This window comes from Rana temporaria, chromosome 9 (genome assembly GCF_905171775.1).
Source record: "Rana temporaria chromosome 9, aRanTem1.1, whole genome shotgun sequence".
Classification (NCBI taxonomy): domain Eukaryota; kingdom Metazoa; phylum Chordata; class Amphibia; order Anura; family Ranidae; genus Rana; species Rana temporaria.
In genome coordinates, this window is record NC_053497.1 from 104,517,480 (window position 1) to 104,540,554 (window position 23,075).

Consider the following 23,075-nt stretch of genomic DNA (forward strand, 5'->3'; position numbering starts at 1 on the left):
TGGGAACCCCTCACAAAGGCCATAGCAGGTGTACAGAGACAGGAATTCAGCTCAGGGTTGGTGGGAACCCCTCATAATGGCCATAGCAGGTGTACAGACCCAGGAACCCAGCCCAGGGATGGTGGGAATGCCTCATAATGGCCGTAGCAGGTGTACAGGCCCAGAAACTCCGCTCAGGGATGGTGGGAATGCCTCATAATGGCCATAGCAGGTGTACAGAGCCAGGAATTCAGCTCAGGGTTGGTGGGAACCCCTCACAATGGCCATAGCAGGTGTACAGACCCAGGAACTCAGCTCAGGGATGGTGGGAATGCCTCATTATGACAAAAGCAGGTGTACAGACCCAGCAACTCAACTCAGAGATGGTGGGAATGCCTCATAATGGCCATAGCAGGTGTACAGACCCAGGAACTCAACTCAGGGATGGTGGGAATGCCTCATAATGGCCATAGCAGGTGTACAGACCCAGGAATTCAGCTCAGGGATGGTGGGAATGCCTCATAATGGCCATAGCAGGTGTACAGACCCAGCAACTCAATTCAGAGATGGTGGGAATGCCTCATAATGGCCATAGCAGGTGTACAGACCCCGGAACTCAGCTCAGGGATGGTGGGAATGCCTCATTATGGCAATAGCAGGTGTACAGTCCAAGGAATTCAGCTCAGGGATGGTGGGAATACCTCATAATGGCCAAAACAGGTGTACAGACCCAGCAACTCAACTCAGGGATGGTGGGAATGCCTCATAATGGCCATAGCAGGTGTACAGACCCAGGAACTCAACTCAGGGATGGTGGGAATGCCTCATGATGGCCATAGCAGGTGTACAGGCCCAGGAACTCAACTCAGGGATGGTGGGAATGCCTCATAATGGCCATAGCAGGTGTACAGACCCAGGAACTCAGCTCAGGGATGGTGGGAATGCCTCATAATGGCCAAAGCAGGTGTACAGACCCAGCAGCTCAACTCGGGGATGGTGGGAATGCCTCATAATGGCCATAGCAGGTGTACAGACCCAGGAACTCAACTCAGGGATGGTGGAAATGCCTCATAATGGCCATAGCAGGTGTACAGACCCAGGAACTCAACTCAGGGATGGTGGGAATGCCTCATAATGGCCATAGCAGGTGTACAGGCCCAGGAACTCAACTCAGGGATGGTGGGAACCCTCTCATAATGGTAATAACAGGTGTGCAGATGTGGGAACTCAGTGCAGAGATCTCAATAATGGAGCCCCCAAGTCCTAGATAAAACTGTCAATGTATTCATCTCTCTGCATCCACCAAACAGTGAAAGATCAGTTATAGATAGTTATCTTCTAGGATCAGTCTAGATTAGCATTGGTAACCCTACTTATCACAGAACTGCAATTCCTGCAAAGTCTAACAGGGAAAACAATCTAGCACTTGTAGTTCCCCAGCTGGTGAGTCAATGTTTGTTTTTCATTGCCTTTTCCACTGGACTGATCCATTAAAGGCGTTGTAAAGGTTCGTCTTTTATTTTCTAAATAGGTTCCTCTAAGCTAGTGCATTGTTGGTTCACTTACCTTTTCCTTCGATTTCCCTTCTAAATGTTTTTTTTCTGTGTTTGAATTTCTCACTTCCTGTTCCTCCTCAATAAGCTTTCCACCATCATCTGAGCGTAGGGTTGCCACCTCATCCCTTTAAAACAGAACACATAGTAATTACACAGGTTCTGTGGCTGATTAAGGTGGTAATCAAACTCACTTGGTGCCTTATCTGCATTAAATTAGCCCCAGAACCTGTGTAATTACTATGTGTTCTGTTTTAAAGGGATGAGGTGGCAACCCTATGTGAGCGGTGGAAAGTCAGTCAGAACAGCTTACTGAACACCTTACTGAGGAAGAACAGGAAGTGAGAAATTCAGACAAAGAAAACAAAGAAAAAAAACATTTAGAAGGGAAATTGAAGGAAAAGGTTAGTGAACCAACAATGTAACCTATTTAGAAAATAAAAAACGAACCTTTACAACTCCTTTAAATATTTGTCTTGGTTTGGTCAGAACTGGTTTTACCTGTCCAACCACAGAAAAAAGGAATAGTCCAGAAAGGATTATAAATAGAATTTACTGAGCTTTAGGCTAATAAGACATGACATTGGGAGGAACTGGTGATGATGGAGCGTGGGGTGCAGCTCATAGCGAGTTAGTATGAGAGACCATTACACATGCATAGTCAATCAGCAGCCACTTTTCACAGGAAAGCATTCATTCATACAAGGTGCAATATGACATAATGGATTTCGATTTAAAACGTATGCAGGGGCAGATTTCTATCGTCAAAGGACTTCAAGTTTTTTTTCTGTTACTCTGTTTTATGTAGAGAGACCCCTCACCCCCTGTTCTGACGACCACACAAATTTTAAGAGGGAATTTCTTCACCAGGGACAAAGAGAGCTATAAAAACCTAACTAAGTACTTCCATCAGAAGTTAGAAAACTGTTCTGACTGAAGTTCCACTTTAAGATATGCACACACAATTCAGTCTGTCTCTGTGCAACTTTATCTGGCTGATCTGTGAAATCTAAACACAGCACAACAGGTCAATAGGGGACTGCTTTTTAGCCAGATGTTACCATTTCTGTAAATCTGCTAGTCAGATTTTTTGAATTGCTGATCTTCCCAACATTTCTTAAACCTAGTCTGATTTTCAGAGCCAAGTAATTATACAGCGAAGTATGGGAACTGGGGTACAGAGAACGAGGTATTGTATGGAAAGAGGGGTATAGGAACTGGAGTATGGGAGGTGGGGTACAGGAAGTGGAATATTGAAAGTGGAGTATGGGAGGTGGGGTAAAGAAGGTGGGATATTGGAAGTGAAATACTGGAAGTGGAGTAAGGATGAGCTCTGGCGTGTTCGCATGGTACACGTGCAGAGCCCACCAGGAAGTGTGCACGGCGCAGCGCTAATCACAGCCAGGGAGACATTTCACGATCCCTGCAGCCGAGCATCGGGACAATGTCCCTGACTGTGATTATCGCAGTGCCTTGCACACTTCCTGGCGGGCTCTGCACGTGTACCATGCGAACACGCCAGAGCTCATCCTTAAGGTGGAGTATGGGAAGTGAACTACAGGAAATGGAATATGAGAGGTGAGGTATAGGAAGTGGAGCATGGAAACTGGAGAACAGCAAGTGGAGTATGGGAGGTGGGGTATGGGAACTGAAATACAAAAATTGAACATGGGAAATGGAGTATGAGACATAGATTAAGGGATGCGGGGTACAAGAAGCAAAGTAGGAAGTGGAATATGGGAAATGCAGCATGGGAGGTAGTGCCTGGGAAATGGAATATGGGAGGTGGGGTTTGGGAAGTAGAGTATAGGAAGTGAATTGTGGGAAATGGGGTACCTGAAGTGGCTTATGGCAGTGTTTCCCAACTCCAGTCCTCAAGGCACACCAACAGGTCATGTTTTCAGGCTTTCCATTATTTTGCACAGGTGATTTGATCAGTTTCACTGCCTTAGTAATTACCGCAGCCGTTTCATCTGAGGGAAATCCTGAAAACATGACCTGTTGGTGTGCCTTGAGGACTGGAGTTGGGAAACACTGGCTTGTGAGAATTGGGGAACAAGAAGTGGAGTATGGAAAATGGGGTATGACAATTGGAGTACAGGTAGTGGAATATGGGAAGTGGGGTTTGGGAAGTGGAGTACAGAAGGTGGAATATAGGAAGTGAAGTATGGGAAATGGAATATGGGAAGTTAAGTATAGCAGAGGGAAAATTAAATATGGGACATGATTCGCCCCTGAAATGGAGAACAGGGATGCACCAGACCCCCTACTGCAAGCCACGGCTGCAGCTAGTGTGAACCAAGCCTCACTTTTCTGGGAAAATCCCAAAATTTGGGATTTCCTTTTACTTTCACTTTTAATGATAACAATAAACAGGACAAATATGAATCTCCCTAATGGGGGCACAGACAGCAAAAAAAAAAACTGACATGGGTCTAATCCCTATTGACTCTATCCAAAACTGAAGAAAAAGTTTTGCCTTTAATTATACTTTAAGAATGGGAAATGGAATATGGGAAGTGGCGTACCTAACTAAAGTGGTGTTTGGGAAATAGGGAACAAGAAGTGGAGCATGAAAAGTGGAGTACAAGAAGTGGAAACTGGGGAGTGATGTATGAGAAGTAGGGTTTGGGAAGTAGAGCAAGGAATGTGGGGTACAAAAAGTGGAGTAGGAAGTGGAATATGGAAATTAAAGTAAGGGAGTTGGGGTATGGCAAATGGAATTTGGGAAGTGGAGTAAAGGAAGTGTGGTTTGGGAAATGGAGGGCAGGAGATGGAATATAGGAAGCAAGGTATGGGAAATAAAATATATAAATGTAAAGTATGGGAGGTAGGGTATAGGAGGTAGAGCATGGAAACTGGATAACATAATGTGGAGTATCAGAACTGGAGTATGGGAGGTGGGGTATGGGAATTAGATTATATAAAATGGAATATGGGAAGTGGAGTATGAGAAGTAGGGCTTGGGAAGTAGTGGAGTAAGGGATGTGGAGTAGGAAGTGGAATGTGGGAGGTGCAGTATGGGAGGTGGGGTATGGTAAACAGAATATGGGAAGTGGAGTATAGGAAGTGATCTTTGGGAAGTGGAGTACAGGAGGTGGAATATAGAAAGTTAAATATGGGAAATGGAATATGGGAAGTATGGCAAGTGGAGTACCTGAAGTGGCGTATTGGAATTGGGGAACAAGAAGTGGAGTATGGAAAGTGGGGTATGAGAATTGGAGTATAGGAAGTGGAATATGGGAATTGATGTATGAGAAGTGGGGCTAGGTAAGTAGAGTAATGCCGCGTACACACGATAATTTTTTGGCATTGCAAAAAAAACGTCGTTTTTCGGCATGTAGAAAAAACAACGTTTTTCCAACTTCATCATTAAAACGACGTTGCCTACACACCATCGTTTTAAAAAAATGCTCTAGCAAAGCGCGGTGACGTACAACAGCACTATAAAGTGGAAGTTCCATTCGCCTTTGGGCTGCTTTAGCTGATTCCGTGTTAGTAAAAGACGATTCGCGCTTTTTTGTCTCTGTTACAGCGTGATGAATGTGCTTACTCCATTATGAACGGTAGTTTTACCAGAATGAGCGCTCCCGTCTCATAACTTGCTTCTGAGCATGCACAGGTTTTTTAACGTCGTTTTAGCCCACACACGATAATTTTTTACAAAAAACGACATTGTTTAAAACGACGTTAAAAAATGCAGCATGTTCGGGAAAAAAAATTGTCGTTTTTGAGAACCCGAAAAATGATGTGAAGCCCACACACGATCATTTTTTAAAAACAACGTTTTTTAATGCCGAAAAATGATGGTGTGTACGCGGCATTAGGGATGAGGAGTATGGGCAGTGGATTACAGGAAGTGGGGCACAGGAAGGAGTACAGAAAGTAAAGTAAATCGAGTATGGAAACTGGAGGAATGCAGACAGGAGATTACTGGCAGTGGTATATGGAATTCTAAGTATGGGAGGAATATACAAAGTGGAGTATGGGGAAAGTACAGTAACTTGAGCATAGGAAGCAGAGTAACAGGAAGAGTGCAAGAAGAGTGCAAGAAGAGTGCAGGAAACTAAGCTTGGGAAGCAGAGTCTTCGGAACACGAATACAGAAAGCAAAGTATGGGAACCCGAGTACGAAAAGCTCTGTCCAATCACTTCTCTGTGCAGTGATAACTGATACACAAAGGGCCAGCCATTGTGTTGGCAGCACAGTTGGCAGCAAATGTGAGGCCAGCAGCTGGTCCCTCTCAGTCTGGCCAACCTTGTGATTGATGGAAGAAAGAGTCAAATCCCTTCGTAGCACTTAGCCCAGTCTCTCTGGTCTCATGAAGACTTTCCTACTGTAAATCACAAATCAGGATTTTATTTTCAGGGTCACTTGACTGATAAATAATATTCTGCTAATGTTCAGTTTAGGTAACCACAGCTCTCCAATCTGAAAATCAGCAGGATATGATATAAGGTTCTATTTACCATGAGGACAAGTTTGGTAGCACACTAGAGATTTCCTGTTTGAGTGGTGGCAGTGTGGCACCATGGAACTGCCAGACACCCCCCTATTAAATTAGCTAAATTATGGTCTCTGCCTTTTATTTTTCAGGCTATGCTTCTCTGGGGAGAGCTGTCAGCAGGTGTAGGTGTTTATGGGCAGAACTGTCAACAAGTCTTAAATCCCTGAAGATCCTAAAGTTGTCGCCTTCCTCAGATTGTAGATCTTTAGGCAGAGGAAAATCTGTCACCAATACTCCCTAAAATATTTGCTGCATCTCTGAGGTCTTTCTGGATCCCTTCCATTTGTCTTTCTATTAGTTATGATTAGAACTTGTTCCTTTATGGCATATCCACTGTCATTTCTTAAACCTTTTGTGACAGCATTATACGTGACAGCCATACAAATGGGCTTTAACGCCCAGCCACTGCCTATATGTGTCTGTCTTGTTCTGAGGCACAATTCACTGACAGCTCGCGGTCAAATACCGACAATCAAGGGCCCATAGGCGCAGATGTCGGTTGTGTCAGCAATGTTTAGCCAATCACAGTGCAGGAAGATCAGCAGCCCTGCCTACTTGCTCCGAATCATGGCCCATTTAAAGCACAGGGGTTAAGTAAAGTTACACATTTTTTTTTATACATTTTTGGTAACCAATCTAACAAAGCTGAGGTGGCCAATCACTGTACTGTATGTGCCACTATGAAAACTTAAGGGCCTATGTGCCCCTCTGAAAAGCATTCAGTTGTACACCTCTCTGGACCTGAGCAGCTGCATGCCCTTGTTTAGGTGGCAGTCGGGGGGGTAAAACTGCAGCACAACCACTTGCTTTTACCGTTCTCAGCCACCATGCAAACAAGCCTCAATTGGATTTTCAATTGATTTTCACCCCAGTGTTTGCTCCCCCGAAGTTGGAAAACAATGGAGACTGTGGACATCAAACTGTTGTTTGTGTTAAATTCCATGCAATTTTGTTTTTAATAAAAAGCCAATGGTAATCTTACATAAAATGTAAGAAAATGTATTACACCAGAATCCACCTATAATCGGTCTGTTTGTTTTCAGTAGAATTGGTCCCCTAATTCTAAATACAGATTTTTTATTTTTTTTATTAAAGTAGAAGTCCACCCTAACACTAAAATCCCTACATCTACAGACATCCTCGATCTAACATAGGCTCCATTCACACCTAGGCAGACAAATTCGCGGCGAGATTGACCCCCTCTATGGAGATGGTTCCTATCTCCTAGCCGAACGCCGAAAGCCGCCTGAAAAAAAGGTCCGGGACCTTTTTTCAGGCGGGAGGCGTCCGGCGTCCGGCGTGGAGATGTGAACCATCTCCATAGAGGGACATGTGTTTTCATCCCTCTGGCGGCAGCGGCGTAGCACTACAGGCGTAAAAACGCCTAGATGTGAATGGGGGCTAACCTATCCAGCCCTGTAAAGAAGAAATCGGTATACATACGTTTTCTGAAGCCAATCCAATCTCCAGCGGCGGAAGCTCTGCAGAGGACACACGGCTATGAAATGAACAGGGAGCGACATCACCCATTGGGGCTTCCAATGTCGGATGTGTCCTCTGCACCCACCTCCGCAGCGAATTTGCAGCTGACAGCTCAGCGTTGGATCGGCTTCAAAAAAGGTGTATACGGATTTCTTTTTTACAGGACTAGATATATTAATGTTAGATAACGGATGTCTGAAGATGCAGGGATGTTAGTGTTAGGGTGGACTTCTACTTTAAGGGCCAGATTCTCAGTGGAGATACGACGGCGTATCTCCAGATACGCCGTTGTATCTCTGCGTTGTGCCGTCATATCTATGCGCCTGATTCATAGAATCAGTTACGTATAGATTTCCATTAGATCCGACTGGCGTAAGTCTCTTACGCCGTCGGATCGTAACTGCATATTTACGCGTCAAAATATGCAAATCAGCTAGATACGCGAATTCATGAACGTACGCCCGGCCGACGCAGTAAAGTTACGCCGTTTACGCTAGGCTTTTCCTGGCGTATAGTTACCCCTGCTATATGGTGGCGTAAGTGCGGCGTACCAATGTTAAGTATGGCCGTCGTTCCCACGTCAAATTCTGAATTGTTTACGTTGTTTGCATAACTCGTCCGTGAATGGGGCTGGACGTAATTTTTATGTTCACGTCAAAACCAATACGTCCTTGCGGTGTATTAGGAGCAATGCACACTGGGAGATTTCCACGGACGGCGCATGCTCCGTTCGTGAAAAACGTCAATCACGTCGGGTCACAGAACATTAACATAAAACACGCCCCCCTGTCCCACATTTGAATTAGGCGGGCTTACGCCGGCCGATTTACGCTACGCCGCCGCAACTTACGGAGCAAGTGCTTTGAGAATACAGCACTTGCCTGTCTAAGTTGCGGAGGCGTAACGTAAATCGGATACGTTACGCTGCCGCAAAGATACGCCGCTGGACGAGAATCTGGCCCAGTGTCTTTAATTTGCAGAAGGGTCCTTTGCCGTTCAATCTGGCCAGAGTTTGTCATGTGCTGATTCACTCATTCTTCCTGCTAAATCAGCCCAAAAATGTTTTCCATGGTTTGCTTTGTCAGCATCACCTTGGCAAAATTCAATTTTTAAATGGACTTTTGTCAAAGGAGCCGAGCAGAAAGTTCTCGGCTGAACAGCACTTGCATCCAATCAGATGCAGGCACTGTTCAAGTATTCTGACAGCTATAGGTGCCAGCTGTCACAGTACAATAGCTGGCACCGCAGATCCGTCCATCCACGCTGTTTCACATGGATGAGGGAATTGAGTGATGTCTCTTGTTCAGCCAGTGGAGCTGAATAAGTGAAATCTTGATGTGTGTGCCAGTTGGATAATTTAGGTCGGCCCTCATATAAAATATTTTTGGTAATTCTAAACTGGAGCCGTGATGTCCTGCATGCTCTTCCTCCCCCCTCGGCATCCCATGATCCCCCCCACCCCTCTCTTTAGACAATTATTATAATTGCAGCTTGTCTGAGCAGCCCCGGCGCTCCTGCACTGTGTGCCTGTGGCAGCTGCTGGGATGAATTACATCTTGCACAACCACAAGAATCTCAAGATTTATTTTAAGTCTGTAAAAAAAATAGAGATTTCCAGTGGTTGGAGTTTTAGGACTTGAGGCGGGTATGTGTGTGTTGTACTACACTCCCTCAGCAGATGTGATATTCTAATTCTAGGCATTTATGAATTATTGAGACATTTTCCAGGGTTAATTCATCCTATTGTCAGTAAATCTCATCCCTAGGGATCACATCTACAGCTGAGTGAGCAGCCAGCATGCAACATAGAATAAGCCAGGGGGGTCCATGCAGGGGGCAGAGGCAGGTTGGCTGCGGTACTTCTATTGTTCTCACCCTTTCCCCCGGACATGCAGGATCTGCGCATGCTGCAGAATACCTTGAGCTGGGCTTAAAAATGACTTTTTCTGTTATACAAATGATTTGAAGAAAAAGCTGCCAGCTACAAAAATCTTTTCAATGAATAATCTGCCTGATAAAAAAATGTAAATTGAGTCTGCAATGACTGTCCCAGCAATCACCAGTCAGCTAGAGAAGCTTTCTCGTCTTTAAAACCGAAAAAAAAAAAAAATCTGATGTACTTATTAAAGTGGTTGTGATCCCATACAGACCACTTTGACCTACAGGTAAGCCTAGATTAAACGATTAAGGAGATATTTCCAAGAAAGACATCGCTGATGTCTACGGCGCGCAGACAACGGCGCGCAGGCGCACTGAGCGTGCCGCTACTAATGGCATCATGCCGTTAGTGGCGGCTCCCGCACACGCGCGGGACTGACGTCATCGCTGCTCCGGTCAGTCACAGCGCCGGAGCAGCGATACTCGGAGATACCCGGAAGATACCCGGAGGACGTGTCCAAAGATCGCTGCAGGGGCTTCGTTCTCAGGTAAGTAATTCATAATGAGCTAGTATGCTATGCATACTAGCTCATTATGCCTTTGTCTTGCAGGTTTTTTTTTTTTTTTAAGAGAGAGTTTACTTCCTCTTTAAATTAAAGTAGAAGTCCATGCTAACACTAAAATCCCTGAATCTACTGGAATCTACGATCTAACACTAACCTATCTAGCCCTGTAAAGAGGAAATCTGTATCCATACCTTTTTCGAAGCTGCTCCGACCCAATCTCATGCTGAGCTGTCAACCGACAATGGAAGCCCCATAGTAACCCTATGGGTGACGTCACACCCCATTCGTTTCACAGCCTTTGTCGGGCGTGTCCTCTGCAGAGCTTCCGCCGCTGGAGACCAGCTTTTAAAAAAGGTATGTATACTGATTTCTTCTTTACAGGGCTAGATAGGTTAGTATTAGATCATGGATGCCAGTAGATGCAGAGATTTTAGTTTTAGCATGGACTTCCACTTAAAAAAAATGTATTTTATTTTTATGGATAGAGCGTAGAGGGATTAGAACACCTGGCAGGTTTATATTGCTCTCTGTTCCCCAGTCATGATTACTGTTATCAAACTTAAAAAAAGAAAAGCCCAAATTTTGGGTTGCCCCCAGAAAAGTAATAGAGAGGAAAACGTCCAATGGGGACGCTAGTTCTGGTGACAACCATGGATTGCATCACTTTGAAGGGGTTAATAACTTTCTTTTGCTATGCGACAGGAAATGAAGGGGAACCTCCTTAATGGGACACAGATGGTGAGAAAAAAAAAAACCCTGACGGGGGTTAGAATCCCTCTTTTATCTAAAATAAAAAAAGTTTTGCCTGTAGTACTACTTAAATAAAGGAAGAAGAAGTTGGCAAGAGATGCCAGCTCCGTGAATTTAGTGATCTGCAGGAGGGTATTGGGAGGTACCCAAGTTACTCATCCTATTGCGGAAAACGTATCCTGAGTAGAGATCTGGCCAATCTAGACACGCACTCCTCACATTATTCACAGCAAATCGTTACACAGAATATGTTTGCAAAACCGAGCGTCTAAATTGGGATTTTATGCGATTTTTCTGTGTTCCCCAATGCAGAGGATGCAGGAAAAGCTGGTCATGTCTGTAAAAGAGCGCCCACACTGACCCCCAGCTCTCTGGGGTGGTAGGACCACTGGGGAGGGGTGAGCCCCCCCCCCCAACACCTGGATCTGAGCATTAGATCCATTCCTAGAGGAAATCTGGGTGCAGCTCAGCTGTCAATCACTTCTCCCTGACAGACATCCAAGAAGTTCTGCAGTGGTTCCAATAGATTCTCTACAACTGATCTGCCAGAAAAGTGCCCATCTAATCACCCCCCAGCTAAATAACTGCCCCTGCCCCCAGCAGAATTAAAGTTAGTGACGTTGTGACCTTGCAGCCCATGCATGTCTATATATGGAGCAGAAAGTTATAGCAATGAAGCGAGGAACTTCCCAAAGATGGTCAATAACAATGAACGATCAGGGGGTACATGCTGCCCTGCCAGGGGCATCGGATCTGCCATGGAGCTCATGCAGTGTTCGCAGAGGATGCTGCCCCCTCCCTGCAGCAAGCTGGGGGCCCCTGGAGACGATGTGGCCCCTGCACTGCCACAGATTGCAGAAGTGATCAGAGGGCGGATTGGGGCACCTACCTGATGGCTGACCTCGCTGTATAACACACACACACGGACTGATCGCAGCTCAAATCTGCCAGATCTCTTCTGCACACAGGAAGGTAAAGAGCAATGAAGAGCCTCCACCCCAATGACTCATCCACTGCTGCTCCACCCACTGGTGGCTGAGGGGTAGTGCAAGCCGAAGAGGGGCTGCCTGAGCCCACGTCGTGCCATCTGCAGGGAGGAGGAGAGGGCTCAGGGCAGCTGCTGGAGAGTCATGTGTAGACACAGCCCTGATTTGGAATGGAATCCCTCTGTCTGTCCATCCTTCTTCCTCACTAAAAAATGTACAATTAACTACTAAAGGTTTTTACATCTTCCATCCAACCTCTGTGGTATCTTGGGAAGTCAGTGTAATGTGATGGATAAAAGCACTTCTGGGTGTAATCATCATCATCCTCTGTGTGTGACTGGAGCATGGCAAGGCTGGCACTCTGTCTTCCTCATTCTTATCTCAGAAAAACATGGAGGTACAGACATCTTCATGTGAGAGAAACCAGGACTATCAGGTCCCGGTCACACCTCAGCGTTTTGTAGCTGGGTTCGCACTTGTGTGATGTCACACACCGCATGTGATTCGCACCGCACTGCTGTGCAGATCGCGTACGATGTCTGTGCGATGCAAATTCAGCCATACAGACTATATGGCTGAATTCCCATCGCATTTGCACCAAAACGATGCAGGACCCTTTTTTTGGTCCGCCCTGAAATCGTATCACATGGGTGTTCACACCTTTGCGATCCGATTCCTGCACCGTTTGGCAGTTTGCACTGCAATCTGCGAACAGATCTGGGGGTGTCATTAACTTTGCATTGATACTCGCAGCGGTTCGCAGATATCAGTATGAACCGCCAGCAGGTGACATGCAATGCGTGAATAGCAATGGTTCCTGCATTGCATATATGTGAACCAGCACGGCAGCTCCAAAATGCTGGAGAAGAAAATCATATTCTCTATGGAGCTGGTTCACATCTCCACTCCATGTCGCCTGAGGCCTGGTTCACACCAGTGCAATGCCAGACACCGCATTGCTGTGCAGATCACATGCAATATCTGTGTGATGCGATTTTAGCCATACAAACTGTAAATCGCATCACATTCGCACCAAAATGGTGCAGGGCCCTTTTTTTGGTCCGCACTGGAATCGGATCACATGGGTGTGCACACTTATGCGATCCGATTCCTGCACCATTTCACAGTTCGCACTGCGATCTGCTGACCAATCTGTGGGTGTCGATAACTTTACATTGACACCCGCACCGTTTTGCAGATCTGCAAACCGGTACGGAGTGCGATGCGGGAACCCGCACTGGATTCGCAGGGTTCTTGCATCGCACCAGCATGAACCCAGCCTTTTAAAGGTTAACTTTTTTTTTATTATTTCACAAAACACAACAAACAACAGTGTCACAGGTCCAAAAGTTCTGGAGCTTTTTTTTGGTAGCTCAAATTGGAAAGATCTGCGTGTTTTTGGAGCTTTTTATTTCCCATCGAAATAAATGGAAACACACGTTTTTGTACATTTTGGGCCAGATTCAGGTAGACTTACGACGGGCGTATCAGTAGCAACTTTAAGCGTATGCTCAAACTGAGATATGCTTAAATGTTGCTAAGATACGGCCGGCGTAAGTCTCCTACGCCATTGTATCTTAACTGCATATTTACGCTGGCCGCTAGGGGCGTGTACACTGATTTACGCCTAGAATATGTAAATCAGCTAGATACGCCTATTCACGAATGTACGCCCGGCGGTCGCAGTAGAGATACGCCGTTTACGTAAGGGGTTTTCAGGCGTAAAGATAAACCACCAAAAAGATGGCGCACCCAATGTTAAGTATGGACGTCGGAACCGCGTCAAATTTTTCTAATTTTACGTAGTTTGCGTAACTCGTCCGTGAATGGGGCTAGCCGTAATTTACGTTCACGTCGAAAGCATTGACGATTTGCCGACGTCATTTGGAGCATGCGCACTGGGATACGTTCACGGACGGCGCATGCGCCGTTCGATCGAAACGTCATTTACGTGGGGTCACACCTAATATACATAAAACACGCCCACAGCTTCAACATTTGAATTAGGCGGGCTTACGCCGGCCCTAATACGCTACGCCGCCGGAACTTCGGCGGCAAAATCTTTTTAGAATACCATACTCGCCTCTCATAGTTACGGCGGCGTAGCGTATAGGAGATACGCTACGCCCGCCTTAAGGTATGTGAATCTACCCCTTTGTTTGCATGTTTCCATTTTTCTGCTCAAATACAAAAATGGAAAAACAAAATGTTAATAATATAGGAATAAATAAATGTAAAATAAATACACAAATAACCAAAAATCATCATTACTAAATAATAACTTAGGAGTTAATTCTGAGGCCTACCAAGTACATTTTTTTTTAATCTTTTGCTTTTTTTACTGAACAGCAGTTTTCAATGCGCCTAACGCCCAAGTGTCTGGCTCGCAGTTGTAGTCCGGGCCCTTTGACTTGAATTGGCACATTTGACAAGCGGCGCTGCCTATCAATTCAACATGTGGAGTTAAATGTGCCATGGCCATGAAGCAAAGCATCGCAGCCACAGCTTGTGAACAGCCCCTTCTGGCTGTATAGTAGGCTTTAGTTAGTCACAAGGTGGTAAAACCTCAGCTCAACAGCCTTTTTTTACCCCCCCCCCCCCCCCCCCAGTCACTCGTGTGAAAGAAGCCTTACTAGAGTAACAGGAATTTTTCCACACTGAATCAGCATCAGTCACTGCATCGTGTCCAGATCACAGCACATAGTTGGCGTGATGTGCAATGTAATGCAGTGCAGACATGCTGCATTTTTTCACAGCTCATTGGTGCATTGTTGTGGGGAGACATGAATTGAGTGTACACTTCCAGAAAAAAAAAAAACAGCGCCTTGTGTTGTAAAACGCAAAGTATCGCTCATCTCTGCTGCTACATAGAGGCCACTAACTGCCCATTAAGGGATCATTTATACTAGCAGTTGGGGTTGAGCCGTATTTTTACCTCACCTATGCTTTGCAACCGCAGCAGCAACCGCAGCACCTTTGCTTTGCAACTGCAGGTTGCTTTGCAACCCCCATGTCTTGTTCAGCAAGAACTACGACCCAACGCAACCCATTCAAGTGATTGGGGCCACACTGCAACCATGCACAATGCATGGAGTTGCAGTGCAGTAGTGTGGCATTGAGGGCTCACCAGGGCCTATTTTTGTTCTTAATTTGTCCGACCTTTGTTATTTGGATAGCCTGATACCGTCTTTGACAGTTACCGTTTGTGGATTTATTACCTGCATTACATATTGTTATAGCAGTGGTTTGTTAAATCATTTGCTGTACAAATTATACAAGAGATTAATTCAAAGGACGCTTTATTTTATTTGGATCTATCCTTGTGGAATTTCCAAGGTTATTATTTTATTTCCAATAAGCGCCACATTACCTACCCTTATCAATTTTATCCTCAGTGTGAGAACACCCTCATGTTGGCAGCTATTGGTGTAGTTTGTTTATTATCGCGATGGTTTGCGCATTAGCACCCTTTTTATAATAGAGGTTAGCTTTGACACCATTGTGAGCCTGCAATTTTGCAGACTCCACCAACTACCCTGCCAACATAAGCACACTGGTGATGCCCACCCCAAGCTCTTTCACTGCCAGTGCAAGCCTGATTTTGGTGTTCAGTTGGTGTGCAGTAGCATATTATGAAGAACAATTTTAGGCCATTACAATGAAAAACATAGTCAGACTATTAAAGGGAAAGTGGCATTTGTATTGGACAGGTGATTATGTCCACAGACAGGGATGATTGTCAGGGCAGATCTTCAAATATTGAATTCAGCATTTGAAGGGATAAGTTGGAACCTAGGACATAAATGTTAGTATCTGGCTATTTTTAGCACTAAGTCATTTCTGCTGACACTTCTGCATTTTTGCACATCATCGGTGAGTCATCTATGTTCAATGGTTTGGGGGATTTCCTCAGAACAGCTGTGTTAAACTTAACAGGGATTCAAATATTTTATTATTTCAGGCAAACAATCTTTAATTGTCAGGGTATGAGAACCTGGAAGCGCCTGGAAGATGTAGAGATACCAGGAATGGAACTATGAATGTGACTCACCAACAGGGCAGGCTATACAGACACTGCATAAAGTGACAAGTGCTTTTGCGCTAATACGGACCCTCAATATGCAATAACCTAAACAAAATAAATACAGTGCAGCACAACCTAATCGTGTTTACAATACACAAATACAGAAATCAATAATAAGTGGGATTCTGCGCAACGTATCACACAAACATAAAGTGATGATGTGCAAAATAGTCCCAAAATGAATAAATAAATAAGTGCTGCCAAATGGAAATGCTGGTGTTGCTGAATTTCCACTCAATCAGATACTGGTAATTGACAGATGATTAAACGTATCCCTCACTGGGCTCACAGGACTCTTACCTCCAGGCCGATAGTAAAGGGCATCTAGTATAAACGTCACTATTTTGCACATCATCACTTTATTATTCCTATTTAGCATTGGTGTTAAATTGTTTTATATTTATTTTTATGGGACTTCATTGCACTTTATTGTTGGACTCATTCACCAATTTAGCTTGATAGCTCTCTTATTATTATTTCATCATATTAATCACTCATCACTTTTAGTTTGGTTCCTTTTTGTTTACACTTACCATGTTTGTGTGATACGTTGCGCAGAATCCCACTTATACAGACACTGCACAGTGACAAGGCCATAGGCGTGCGCACAGGGTGTGCCAGGTGTGCCTGGGCACAACCTAATCACTTTGTGCTGCATAGATTCCCCCTGCTACTTGGCTGAAGAGGGGCTGGGGAATTTATGTTCTCAGTCTCTTTCTCTGTTTCAAAAGTGAGACATCAGGGGTCTGTTTAGACCCCTGGTATTTCACCAAAGCCTAAAAAAAAAATTCAAATATAATAATATTTATCTTCATAGAAAATGAATACAATTGTAAAAAAAAGTTTTAATAAAAAAATAATAAAAATAAACTACTGACATCAATCTCTGCTTTTCTGACACTGTCCACTGCCCTACTGACACCATCCACTGCTCTACTGCCATATATATATATTGGCACACATGTGTATTTGAGCTTTGGGGTGCGCACCCTTATGCAATAGTCTGTGCACACCTATGGACCAGGCACAGGGGATCCCAGATCATATGCTCTTCAGTCAGTCATTATAGGCCACAGCATAGTAATTTATTACTTGCTGCTGCTACTACAATGGTTCATGTATACAAATGCACAACATGCCATTCCCGTAGCCTCACCTTTTTGTTTCTTTGGATGTGGGGTTCAGGGAACTATGGACCATTTTGCAATGCCCCAATGTCCAGAGGCCGAGGATTAGAGGTTACAACCTGATGCAATCCATTTTTGACAAAAACATAGTCAGAAACCCCTGGGAAGCATTGCGTCACAGACCTATCATCCTCAACAGAGCTGGACGGAAACTGATAGCCTTCATTTTTTTATGCCATTTGTCAAACTAATGCCAGAGCCTGGCAGCAGTCAACCTTGAACTTCATGAAGGTAAAGCAACAGATCATGGGTACAATGATTCACGAAAAGAACACTTCCATACTAAACAACACTTTTACTCAAGATTTCTCAAAATATGGTGCCCCTGGTTGGAGCTTTATCAAGACCTTAAAGTGATTTAAAACCTCAGACATGAAATATGAACAAAGCACATGCTTCTATAGTGTGTACTTGTCTCATTTAAGAGCACTAAGTGTAATTTCTGTCTACTGCTTTGTTCCTCTGCTATCAGTATGAGCAACTTCTCACAAGTTTTCCTGACACCAAGAGAAAAACAGTGATGGTGAGGGACCTCCAGCTAATTGACATCCTCAGCTCTGTTCCTGTGTGCTGGGTGAAGGAGGGGAAATTTCACTCCAATCAGCTCTCAGAGCTCTGCTCACTGAGCTCTAAGAACCCGTTCACACCTAGGTGTTTTGGGGCGTTTTCTGCGCTAAGCCTCAGCTCTCAAAACACTCAACAAGACAAATCACATTCATTTCAATAGCCTCACATCTGAGGGTTCTGTCGCCTAAAGCAAAATGCCCGTCACTCAAATAAGTACAGATTGCAGATTAGAGGCGTTTTACTGCTTAAGATTGGTGACCTTTTGAAGTTTAAAAGTCCTGTACAAAACGCTGCAAAAACACCCCAAAAAAGCCAGAAAAAACTTCTGTAAAATAGCAACGCCTAGATGTGAACGGAGCATTGGACCCCGTTCAGACTTGAGTTTTTTTTTCCTGTCTCTAAACGTTAATCTTAAAATATGTCTGTAATCGTCCTAATATGCATGGACACATAGGATATCATTCAGCTGCTTCTACAAGCTACTGTAGTAGCAGCAATTGTTAAGCCAGTGTGCATGGAGCCTTAGGAAGATGTCTGATAAGGCCCAAATCTTTCCCAGGCCTAAGCTGAGAAAGATGACAAGTCCAGCATTTTATTCCACAGGGAGCGCTCTCTCGCCACACAAGTTACATGTCCCTAATGGCTTTCCCCAATACTAAGGAGACAGGAGGGACCCCGCTAAATGATATGATGATCATGATGATTTCCTCTGGTTGGGACAGGGGACAGCCGGGCATGCACTGCGCATGCGAGAGCCGCACTGTAAATGGCCGGGCAATCTTCTGGGACCTGTGACATGTCCCAAAAGATTGCAGGGAGGGAGGGGGAGAGGTGAACTTCCTTCCGGTGCCGCTGAGCCCTGGGAGAAAGTGGGAGATGGATGCCTCAAAAAAAGGGTGTCCTCTCCCGACTCAAAAAAATGACATGCCAAATGTGGCATGTCAGGGGGTCACCTGCACTTAAAGTGGAAGTTCCATTTTTGGGTGGAACTCCACTTTATTGCCTCGTTGAAGCTGAAGCAAGTGTAAATGAGAACTAAATGTAACCTTCAACATTTATATAGCTCTAAGTTCTCTGTAACCCTGCTATGGCATTAGACTGTCAGTTATGATTGTGGGGGTCTCATTCACAAGGTCACCATGATGGAGGCTGGAGAGTCAGAGGACCGCACAGTGAATTCACCATGGCCACGATTTGTGAGCTGAGTCCAAAGAGCAGAATATATCAGGAAGTGAGACTAATAGACGTTTGATATTTAAAGAAAATGAGGAAGAAGAGAGCCCAGCCAGTTTCAGATTGCTCTGATATATGGAATATGTGTGCGGCTCTGTCCCTTTCATGTGTACATTTCCTGACAATTACTCTATACTAGTGAACAAGACATCATTCACACTATGTACAAACATTGAGCCAGCGCCAATCAGTACAGCAGTTTGCAGACCCTTCGCGGACATCAATGGATGTATAAACTACCATTTTACAACAGACTATCAGGGCCAAGACTGTCCTGTAGGAGAGCAAAGCCATATCTTCCAACTTTTGAAATGGGAAAGAGGGACACCTATAGTATTAGCAAAAGGTATGTCCGGGAAAGCTTACACCCCTACCATTAGCCCCATTACACAGAGAACTAATACACAAAACTCACAGATGATTTGTAAAGTTTTTTCCAATGGGAAAGGGAAGGGGATAATTTGCGGTGCGTACTTTGGCAAATTGATAGTGATGAGAAAGTACAATTTTTGGTACAAAATTACAAAAATGCTTTATTTATGAATACAAAACATACAATACATTAGTTTAAAAGAAAAGTGGACAACCAGTTTGTTGATTTGATTCAGTGGATAACACAGCATCAGTCAGTTGTAAATATGTATGCAATTGGAAAAGGAAATCGCATGGACCCTACATGTTTCGCGGACTTCCGCTTCACAGATGATTTGTTACCCCTATTATTTATTTATAATGGCCTTTAAAATTTACAAAAGAAACTGTAGCGCTCCCCTCTTGAGGGTCGCAAGATGAATTGGTACCCCCTGGTTGCCTTGACCCTGTGAGAACCCTGCCACCTGTGACACCCTGGGTTCATAATTTTTTTTCCTTTGAATGACAGCAAGAACATAGCTCCCAACTGTCCCTGATTTGGAGCAATGTCTCTTCGTCCCTCAACCCCCCCTCATTTGTCCCTCATTTTGGTCTGATCTATATAGTTGTATATAAAATGCACTTTTTATCTTTCAAAAAGTGTTTCCCAGTGCTAAACCTTTCATCCAAATTCTAAATTGCTGCATTTGTAAATAAAAAAAAGAGCCAATATAAAGGAATAATAGTGGTAAATAAAAGCCCTTGAAGATTTCATTAACCTTTTTTATTTGGTTAATGCTCCTTTAAGGGGGGGTGTGACAGAAGGCGTGTCCTATACCTACATACGTTTGCTATTAGGTGTCCCTCATTCCCATCTCAACATTTTGGGAGGTATGCAAGAAAAAGGAAATACACCTGAATTCAGCAAAATGTTACTTAATGAGATCAAAGTAAATTAAATCAGAGAGCAAATTCAAGTTTACACTTTAAAATGTTGTTTCATAAAAAATGCTATTAGTAACTAATTAACAATCACCTATCAGATTCAACATTCAACAGTAAACACAAAAATTTTTGTGCTCAACCGAGTGCATGTAATGCCAATGTGAATAGGCTACAGGAGTGCAGAGGAATGGCTCTTATGAATGTCCCTCCAGATATCCGCGGGATAACTCTGCCAGAGCAGGCTACGACTCAGCTACAGATTGCACTATCACAGATTCCCTGCATACAGATCCACGCCTGTCCCAAGAGAGCACGTCAGGCCTCAATCACTCTCTCCACGTCATACAGCCATAGAGCGAATCCCAACCGTACGGACTACATGTTCCCAGATTATTTGCTCTGTCTTGTCTCTGAATAGAAAGGTAGCAGGTCGGCATCACACTCAACACTAGAGGGAAACAGTTCTTCCTGTAACAATACCACACAGCGTCTCCTGATTGCAGGACATCCAGCTCCTGGCGACACAACTATTTAGAAATTGGGTAAAAGTTTTAGCACTGTAAAACACTTTTTGATAAATAATGCATTTTTTATATAGGTGTATACATCAGGCCAAAATGAAGGACAAATGAGGAGAAAAGAGGGACGGAAGTACTTTGTTTCAAAAGAGGGACATTCTCTCCAACTCATTGACAGTTGGGATTTATTACAAAGCTGCTTGGCCATCATGGTTTCCAACAGCTCCTTCTCCACCATAATCTTCTGCTTTAGAAACATGGGGCCAGATTCACATAGAATTACGTTGCTCCTGGGCAGCGTAACGTATGTGATTTACGTTACACCGCCGCAGGTTTACAGCGTAAGTGCCTGATTCTCAGAACTCTTACCTGTAAACTTGCGGCGGTGTATCGTAAATGCGCTTGGCGCAAGCCCGCCCAATTCAAATGGGGCGGGCACCATTTAAATTAGGCACGTTCCCGACGTGCATTGCGCTAAATGACGTTGCATGGACGTCATTTGTTTTGCCGTTAACGTAAATGGCGTCCAGCGCCATTCACGGACGACTTACGCAAACTACGTTGTTTTTTAAATTTCGACGCGGGAACGACGGCCATACTTAACATGGCTTAGGACACCTAGGAGGTAGCCCTAATTTTACGCGACGTAACTTGACGGAAACTACGTAAATTTAGATCGACGGGCAGCTCGGACATTCGGGGATCGTCATAAGTATTCATTTGCATATTCTACGCCGACCGCAATGGCCTCGCCACCTAGCGGCCGGCCTTGAATTGCATCCTTAAGATCCGACAGTGTAATTCAATTACACCTGTCGGATATTAGGGCTAGCTATGCGTAACTGATTCTATGAATCAGTCGCATAGTTAGGACGGCCCTAACACAGAGATACGACGGCGTATCAGGAGATACGCCGTCGTATCTCTTTTGTGAATCTGGCCCATGGTGATTTGTAAGCAAGTTTGCCCTTCAGGAGTCTAAAGCTAGCCATTTACAATCTAATCTGCTTAAGATTTGCAAAAACTACGCAATAAGAGAGCACAACTGGACAATTTGTATCAAATCAGCCAGACCCATGCACTACATAGTTGATAGTAGATTAACCCCTTCCCGATCAGCCGCTGCAGATATACTGCGGCAGGATGGCTCCCCTGGGCTAGCCGTCATAGCTGTACGTCGGCTCATTAAGACACTCTAGCAGGCGCGATGACCACCAGGCACCCGCAATCGCTCGTGACAGAGCAAGAACCGGGATCTGTGTGTGTAAACACAAAAATGCCGGTTCTGTCAGGGGAGAAGAGACAGCTTGTGTGTCCTACTAAGTAGGAACACATGATCTGTCTCCTCCTCTCTAGTCAGCTGTATCCCCCCCACAGTTAGAACACATCTAGGGAACACAGTTAACCCCTTGATCGCCCCCTAGTGTTAACCCCTTCCCTGCCAGTGACATTTATACAGTAATCAGTGGCTATTTTTAGCTCTAATCACTGTATAAATGTCAATGGTCCCAAAAAAGTGCCAAAGATTTCCGATTTGTCTGCCGTAATGTCGCAGTCCCAATAAAAATCACAGAGGAGATCAAATACCACCAAAAGGAAGCTCTATTTCTGGGGGAAAAAGGACGTAAATTTTGTTTTTATACAACGTCACATGACCGCGCAATTGTCAGTTAAAACAAAGCAGTGCCGTATCTTAAAAAATGGCCTGGTCATTAAGGGGCCAATTCTTCCGGGGCTGAAGTGGTTAAAGCAGGCCATAGATGAATCGATTTTATTTCCTTCCACCACAGATGGAAGGAAATAAAATCACTAGATTTCTCCATGCTGATGGGGGGAATCCCTCCCGTGGAGGGGAAATAATAGCATTCCGTAAATTCAACATGCTGGTTGTACCCAAGTTGATCCAAGGATCAACTTGGTTAAAATCAGCCTGCCCACAGATTCTTTGAATCTCGGCTAGTCTCTGCTGAACCGGCCGAGATTCAAACCATCTAGGGTTGGCTTAAAAGGATAAGTTCACCTTTTGTAAAAAAAATAAAAAAATGCACACATGGGTCATTTATATATTTTTTTACACTGGAACCTGTAAAGCATTGCACGATCAGCAGTTTACAGGTGCAATGACTGGATCCTGCAGACTTTCAGTACACTGTCTGTCCGTACCCCTGATATGGGCATGCAGTTATAGAATGGCAGGAAGATCAATGGACTATGAGGATGCTCACCAGCACCCTCACAGTTCATTGAGAACTACAAGCCGTAGCAAACAATGCCTGACTTGTAGTCTACAGGTACTGTATTATATTCATTCAAAGGAAACTGTGAATGAATTACTTGGCCCTGTGGGTGGGGCCCCACAGGGCCACACTGTTTTTTGTTGAAATTGTGAAGGCAGGTGAAGGGAGAAGATCCCCTGTGCACTGTCACAGAGAGGGGAGTGCTGGCAGCATGAGGTATGTGGATAGGGGAATGTTACACCCTAAATGTGT

General features: G+C 44.4%; 1 protein-coding gene across 3 annotated transcripts in view; it reads right to left on the reverse strand.

Moving 5' to 3' along the window:
• GSN (gelsolin) overlaps nt 1-11,709 on the reverse strand; it is a 72,740-nt gene extending 61,031 nt beyond the window's left edge. For 2 of the 3 annotated variants that reach the window (XM_040324035.1, XM_040324034.1), the window contains exon 1: nt 11,605-11,707. The gene's annotated coding sequence lies outside the window, so the exon portion shown is untranslated. Of the gene's footprint in view, nt 1-11,604 lie in introns of all 3 variants that reach the window. The other variant, XM_040324037.1, reaches the window with a different exon arrangement.
• Nucleotides 11,710-23,075: the final 11,366 nt, after the last annotated feature.